Genomic DNA, 8,746 nt, shown 5'->3' with positions numbered 1-8,746 from the left:
TCTACACTGGCCAGGTGGATAGAATTAGCCCAATATGTAACATTAGGGAGTAGTGGGAACTGTGTCAAACAGAAAACACACACCTCATCTAAACGGGGCAGCTGGCTACCCAGCTCCAATTATTTGTTGCCATAGGAAAAAGCCAATGCTGTTGGTGAAGCTTAAGCTTGAGCATATATACACACACACACACATATGTATTATATATGTATATATAGGTGTATATATATTTATTTTTAAGACATGATGCAATCCAAATAAAATGCATTTGTACATTCATAGGCTTCTGGGTTTTAAGCTCTGAATTTGAGAAGTTGAGTCTAAAAATATGTGAAGAGCAGAGTGGAGCTCAGCTAAAATTAGGTCAAACTCGATACGACAAGTGTCCCTTCGTGCTTATAATATAAAGAGGGAAATCATTTATTCATGGTCCCACAGCAGGTCAGTGCACCACTGGGACTCCAACTCAGTTTCACAGCTCTCAGACAAGTGGCCCTGCTGAAGTACTCTGCCATTCTCACTCACAGCTTGGGCAGGTACATAAGACTAACAAGAAATAGCTTTCTCCACTGCTGATTGGATTTGGAGGTTGAAGAAGGCAGGATAAGAAAAGGATTGGATTTAGAGGGATTATATGACTGACTCAACTTAATATTTCTTAAGCTACTGTGTAATTGAAATTATCTTAATATGTTCTCTTCTTCACAGGGACTCAGCTTTTGAGGGCCATCACCATTCCTATACAAATAAAAAAATTTTGTATTGCTTAAGGTAAAAAAGAAAAATCTACTAGCTCTTACACTCCACAATCCTAAAGTGTCATATTGTACAGAAAACTTTTTATTCACACAAATTCCAATGCAGATGTCTCTGGTTGGTTGGATGTACTGGGGGAGCTCCTTGAAGAATGGTTGGGGGTCCAGACTGCTTCCACCCTGGGACACAATTATCCTCACATGTCACCAGTAAAGAGGGAGGCTCACACCTGGGAGATGCTTTATATGGGGTCAACATGGGAAAAGAGTACATCATTTCTCCCACACTCCATTTTCCAGACTTGGTCAGATGGCCCACCCTGACACCCAAGGTGGTGGAAAATATGTTTTCTATGTTTCCAGAAATGTGAAGAAATGAATTTGTTAAGATATAATATTATTTCCACAAAGAAAAAAATAACAACAGAAACAAAAATAGAAAGGCAAGTATTCTGCAAATGATTTTTCCCATTGGAAACTTGATTATGATTGAATTACAGGGATCAAGTTTTGTGGCTGGAAACAGAATTATTAAGTCTAATGTAAGCCATGCTTAAAGGGAAGTAAAATGCAGGAGGAGGAGGATGAGGATATAGATGGCTTCTTACCTGCCAGCTGACTTCCAGAAAGACATTTACAAGCATTGTGGGCCTGAGATTCCTGGGTGATTTTTTGGAGGTTAATTCTCAGTGGAAACGTTGTAAAATCTGAAGGGCTAGCCAATCAGAAGCCCCCTCTGATTCTGTCTCAGCTTCTTTTAGAGAGTGGGGAGTGGAAAAAGTTGGCCATTTTCGGAGAATGGAACAGTCTCTCCCTGCCCAGCGTTCTTGCCTTATAAAGGCATTGTACTTTCCCATAAACTGGGAGGCTTGGGTTTTTTTTTCAATGATTATAGAAATTTTTTGCCACAAATTTTTGGAAATAAACACTGTTGTTTCTTATGAGGTTGACAGAGAAAAAATTAGTTAAGAATCAAGGGAAATAAAATGCCCTGTGTGCAAATACAATGACTAATAGCCAGAGGGAAAACATCAGACATACAGTTGTCTTTAATTAAGAATAAAAACACTAAGCAGCCTTGTACAAGAATATCATATTTGCAATTAATATGCAGATGAAGTCTCAAGGCTCTAGACATCCTCTGAAATGAATTGCTTCCTATAAAGGTGAAGCATCCATAATTTGGCTGATCCTTAGGACTAGTAGGCTGAATTTACTGTGATCCATTTGCATCAGGGCATTGGCCTGCTGTGAACATCTCTCTTCATATCTTAGTTTCCAGGTGCCTAGACAAAGATTCTTTCAATAGTAGTCACTATTCCAATGCTGAAAATTCTAAAATTCAGAATCAAGCATCTTATAGCCTGTATTAATCTGCTATGGCAGCTCTAACAAGTACCAAAGATCGTGTGGCTAAAACAACAGAAATTCATTCTCACAATTTTTCAAATTTTAGTTTAAAGTGTTGGCAGGGTCCGCTTCTTCTGAGGCCTCTCTTTTTGGCTTGCAAATGGCCATCTTTTTCCTTTGTCTTCATATGGTTTTCTCTCTGTAGTAGCCACACTTCTTCACTTTATAAGGACACCAGTCCCATTAGATTAGGGTTCGCTCATATGCCTTCATTTTAATTTAACTACTTCTTTAAAGACCGTGGCTCCAAACAAGGCCACATTCGGCGGCACTGGGGGTTAGGACTTCAACGTACAAATTTTGAGAGGACACAATTCAGCCTGTAACAAAACCCCATTTTCTGAACTGTAGACAAGGTTCTATGTGACATTCCTAAATATTCTGGAAGGACAAAAGTGAAAGGTCAAACAAGAAACTGCGGATATGTTATTTTCTTCTACATACAATGCCTAAGCTATTCCCTTGGATGCTTCAGCCCCCAAAGATGACGCATTCTCTTTTGGCACAAGTGAGTTTGAGTTTGGTTTCCTATTACCTGCTATGCAAAGAACTCTTAAACATCATATTCATAGAGTCCCTTCTCCAACACATTCCTTCTCATTGACAAGGACATCTCCTCTGTACTTTCTTCAACCTAAGCACTACTGTCCTACCTCCTGGTTTTATCTTGGATGTCTAATGCTCCTCTCCCTCTTGAAGATTCTTTTTCACTCTGATCTTCTGAATTTACCACCCTAGGATCTCCTTTCTACTTGCTTAGAACAAAGATGATGTTGTTATATAAAACTTTCTGTATTAACATCAATTGGAGATGACTTGGGAAAAGAAGTTAGGGGTCTTAGGGGCTGCTAAGAAGGCAGACATACAATATTATTATTTGTACACACACACACACACAGAAAGTTATCTTCCAAAATTCTGTTCAAAGTTAATCTTCCCTTAGAAACCTTCCAAGTGTAATCCCATGTCTAATGACCAAATCATGTCACATGAAATCACCACTTAGTAGTGATGTGTTTGGCATAATATCACCCTAAAGTCAAACAGGCAATCATTCATACTGCTCTCTACTCCTCTTCAACTCTGTTTTCTCACTTCATCCTCCTCATCCTCTTAAATACCATATTGGCTCTTTCTATAAGCATGAACATGGATATTAGATGAAGGTATATCATCCTTATAGCTCATTCTGGGCAGCTGTCTTCCTATCTACATTCTACGAGTATCCTAAAACCCCAAACGATGAGACCATACTGTCATAAATTCTAGATATATTCAACTTAGATTTTGTTTTTTTTGAGACAGGGTCTCTGTCATTTCACCCAATGTCAAGGTCATGGCTCACTGCAGCCTCGACTTCCAGAGCTCAGGTGATCCTCCCACTGCAGCCACCTAAGTAACTAGGACTACAGGTGTGTGCCACCGTGCCAGGCTAATGTTTCATATTTATTGTAGAGATGGGGTTTTTCCAGGTTACCCAGACTGGTGTTGAACTCCTGGTCTAAAGCTATCCTCCTCACTTGGCCTCCCAAAATGCTGAGATTACAGGCATGACTCATCATGGCCAGCCTCAATTTAGATCTTATCCAACTCCCCCTTTTTTTTTTTGTATATGTGGGATCTAAGGTCCAAAGATTGATGAGAAATTGATGAATATCTGGAAGCAATTTCCTGGCAGAGCTCAACTTGAGTGCAGGTCATTAGATACCCAGGTAGGTGGTCTCTCTACTGATTTCCTTGGACACAAGATGACATTTCTGACATTTCTGATTCAAATCAGCAGGTCTTTCCTTGGAATGGTCAGGAACACCCAGTGTGACATGTCTTCTTAAATCAAAGGCAACATTGGATATCAACAGGGATTTAGAGAATTAAGTGTCCTGAAGTCAAGGCCTGAAGATACCTGTAAGTTTAGTTTCATCAGCAATTCACTGTGATATGTTAGGGCAACTGACAGGAGCCAGGGATAATAAAAGGAAATAAAATTTCATCTGCTAAATGAACAAAGACTCAAGCAGGACCCTGGAGCTTAAACTGAAAAGACCAAGAAGCCAGAAGGCCTTTACTTACAGGTAGAATTGAGAGGTACCTACACTTTGTGATTTGGAAAGCAGCAGAAAAGTCCCCATCCCCCAAATATTTTCCTAATAATCTAACCATTGTGCCTAAAATTCTACTTTTTATGTGTCATTTGCTTGGATTTCAAAGTCTTTTCTGTTTTAAGAGGCGCTTATTGAAATGGAAACAGTCGTGGGATTCACAACATCACTTTAGGAATTAATCTGTCTGCTATGGAATGAATTCCATCCCCCAAAACTCAAATATTGAAGCTCTAACCTTTCATGTGATTACATTTGGAGAGAGGACTTTTTTTAACAGTAATTAAAGTTCAATGAAGTTATAAAGGTGGGGCTCTAATCTGATATGACTGGTGCCCTTGTAAGAAGAGGAAGAGACACCAGAGCTCTCTCTTTCTGTCTCTCAACTCACTGTCTCTGCATGTGCTCAGAGGAAAGACCATGTGAGAATAGAGAGAAGGGAGGAGAGGTTTCACCAGAAAGCAACCCAGATGGTACCTTGATCTTGGACTCCCAGCCTCCAGACTGTGAGAAAATAAATTTTCATCATTTAAGCCACCTAATCTATGATATCCTGTTATGGTAGACTGAGCTGACTAATGCACAGTTTAACTGGAACAACTATAAAAATCAGCTCTGAATACCTCCTCTGCATTTTCCTTAGTCATACAACAACACCTTCCTCACTTTGTTCTCAGTGTTATCTCCACTCTACATGAGCTTTCACCTGCTCCTTTCTGATAGGTGCTTCTGTTTTCTGGTTTGGAACTTGTTGCTATGTTTTGCCTGAGATGTTTAGTCTTTGTTTTCCTGATTTTTGACCCTCATATCCCTCAAACATTAGCTCATTCCCCTTAAGTCTTTTTGATCCATAGTGCCACTTTTTGGATCCTAAATAGTTATTTTAACATTAATTGTAGAAATACTATTTCTAAAACCACTATCTGATGGCTACTACTCCTTCCATTTAGGAATGTAGCATGTGAAAACCAGTTTTCATATATGAGTTCCTATATGAGCTTCCTTGCTCCCCAAGGTATACTTACTCTGTTCTACAGATGAAGGCACAGGATGAGAGGTTAATTTATGTGAAGTCACCCCATCAGTCCATCAGTAAGCATAGGGCTGGTGTCCAAACACAGGTTGGGCTGACTCTGAAGCCAACATTATTTCTTGCCTCCTGTCCCTGGCTTTGCTGGCAGATGAGGCAAACCCACCCCAGGCATCAGTGAAGTTTCAGGCAGTACTGTGCCATATAGCACCCAGCATCCAGCCCTTCCTTGGATCCTAATAATGTTTAGGAAAATCTTCCGTGAGAATAACCTGGTACCACCAAGAATGCAACTCTCAGAAATTGTTCAGTTTAGCCAAGTTAAACAAAGGTTAAGTTATTGAAGGGCAGGCTGCTGTTTTTAAGACTCCAAGTGGTTAGCAGGCCCTCATTTTCAGCAAGCTTAAGATTAAGGGCAAATTGCAAGGCATATTTTACATGCCCCATTAAACTGGTGGGATTAAGTTGCACAAAAAGTAATTGGCTTTTGATGTGAATAAAGCACAAAAAGCTCAGACAGAGGAAGCATGCCTCTTAATTTGTAGTCCTATAGGAGTCTTTCTCTGCAATTATCATTTTAACATCAAAGAACTTAATATACAGTAATGCTAAAAGTACACGGCAGAAAAGTCACTGCATCTTCTGACTGTTTTAGGTGAAGCTATTGTCCCTTGCAGTCAGGCTCTGCACTTTCTCCATAGAGCTGACAGAGTTCACAGCAAAGACCATCAGCAAACCCTATTAGGGTCAGATGCTTACTGATATCTCTCAAGAGTAGAGGGAGAGGGCCCCCAGGGCTGCTTTCGTGGCAACCCCCAATACCTTCTGAAAGGCCATCCAGGCTTTCCTCTGAGCAGATGCAACTAATCAGATTCACAGATGCCAAGGCTTCGATTACTTGGAAATCATAGTATTAAATCAGTCTTGCGAAGGACTGAATACTTGGATTTCTTTTCCAAGGTACTAATAATTTGAATTTGCTCAGAAAGATCCTCAGAGATTAGTGCAAAGAGGTGAATAATAGCCCAAAGCCTCCTTTAAAAAGAAATAACCCCTGGAACATTTTAAATTGCAGTAAAAATTCTGTAAGAGATAGTTCTTTGAGAAAGAAGAATCTGAAGAATAAGATTCAGTCAATGAGTTTTCACCAGAGTGGTATTTGTGTTTCAATCACTGTTATTAAAATTTTCTCTATTCTTTATAAAAATACAGCTGAAGTTATTAGCCATTATGTTGCTGGATGTTCTTTATTCAATAATTGGATAATAAGTTATTGTTTAAGTTTGCCTTCTTCTCTCCCCACCCCCTCCCCAAAGGGTTGTTTAACTATATTTCTTTTTTTTTTCCTTTTGGCCATAATAATCAAAAGATAAAATAGACATTTATAGCCCAAGAGTTTCAACATACTCAATTCTGAAGCTTAAAAAACCCACTTCTGTCTGATGGACTCTGTTCTTTCTCATTCTTAAATGCCTCGTGTTGTACTGTGCTCTAATCTATACACTGTCACAAGTCCTTTAAGGAGTCAACAGCATACAAATCTTAAACTTAATTTGTTGCTACGACTCTATTCAGCAGCAGGAGTCATGGAAATATAAGGCTTGAAATGGACTGGAAAGGTCACCTAATCTAACTCCCTTCAGAACTTTGAATTCCCTAGAGGCATCACTGCCATGTGCCTGCCTCTCTTTTGTCTGAACAGTCCATGCCTCCCCCGACCTCAAGCCCCATTCTGCTTTGAGTTTCATTTGGTTATTTATTGGTCTATCTTGTAAGCTGTTTGTTAGTGAAGACCATAACTCAATTGCACCTCATCCATTAGGACCTATCCAACCTTAATGATTGTTTACTGACTTGAGTCAAATGGCAAGTGTCTAGGCCAAGTCAAATAATAATATTTGAATTATTTATCATTGATAATTGTGATAGGCAAAATACTACCTCCTCAATGATGTGCACATCCTAATTTCCAGAACCTGGGAATATATTACTTTACATGGAAAAAGGGACTTTGCAGAAGAGATTAAATTAAGGATCTTGAGATTTGTGAGATTATCATGGATTATCACAATGGGCTCAATCTAATTGCCAGAGTCTTTACAGTAGGGTCAGAGTAAGAGAGAAGGTGTGATAATGGAAGCAGAGGTTAAAGAGAATATGTTTGAAGATGCCGTGATGCTGAGTTTGAAGATGAAAAGGGGCCCTGAGCAAGGAACACCATTATCCTCTCAAAGCCAGAAAAGGAAGGGAACGGAATTTCCCCCTAGAGCTTCCAGAAAGAACATAGCTCAGCCAAAACATTTTTTTAAAGCCTTTTATGGAAATATGACCTCTAGAATAGCAAGATAGTACATTTGTGTTGTTTGAAGCCATTAAATCTGTGATAATTTGTTACACTGGCGATAAGAAACTGGCAAAGGTGATGGGGAGAATGGAACCAAGTTGGAAAACACTCTGCAAGATATTACCCAGGAGAACTTCCCCAATCTAGCAAGGCAGGCCAACATTCACATTCAGGAAATAGAGAGAACACCACAAAGATACTCCTCAAGAAGAGCAACTCCAAGACACAAAATTGTCAGATTCACCAAAGTTGAAATGAAGGAAAAAATGTTAAGGGCAGCCAGAGAGAAAGGTCGGGTTACCCACAAAGGGAAGCCCATCAGACTAACAGTGGATCTCTTGGCAGAAACTCTACAAGCCAGAAGAGAGTGGGGGCCAATATTCAACTTTCTTAAAGAAAAGAATTTTCAACCCAGAATTTCATATCCAGTCAAACTAAGCTTCATAAGTGAAGTAGAAATAAAATACTTTGCAGACAAGCAAATGCTGAGAGATTTTGTCACCACCAGGCCTTCCCTAACAGAGCTCCTGAAGGAAGCACTAAACATGAAAAGGAACAACTGGTACCAGCCACTGCAAAAACGTGCCAAATAGTAAAGACCATCGAGGCTAGGAAGAAACTGCATCAACTAACGAGCAAAATAACCAGCTAACATCATAATGACAGGATCAAATTCACACATAACAATATTAACCTTAAATGTAAATGGGCTAAATGCTCCAATTAAAAGACACAGACTGACAAATTGGATAAAGAGTCAAGAACCATCAGTGTGCTGTATTCAGGAAACCCATCTCATGTGCAGACACACACATAGGCTCAGAATAAAGGGATGGAGGAAGATCTACCAAGCAAATGGAAAACAAAAAAAGGCAGGGGTTGCAATCCTATTCTCTGATAAAACAGACTTTAAACCAACAAAGATCAAAAGAGACAAAGAAGGCCATTACATAATGGTAAAGGGATCAATTCAACAAAAAGAGCTAACTATCCTAAGTATATATGCACCCAATACAGAAGCACCCAGATTCATAAAGCAAGTCCTGAGTGACCTACAAAGAGACTTAGATTCCCACACAATAATAATGGGAGACTTTAACACCCTACT

This window comes from Hylobates moloch, unplaced genomic scaffold (assembly GCF_009828535.3).
Source record: "Hylobates moloch isolate HMO894 unplaced genomic scaffold, HMol_V3 SCAFFOLD_24, whole genome shotgun sequence".
Classification (NCBI taxonomy): domain Eukaryota; kingdom Metazoa; phylum Chordata; class Mammalia; order Primates; family Hylobatidae; genus Hylobates; species Hylobates moloch.
Note: the sequence above shows the minus strand (reverse complement) of the source record.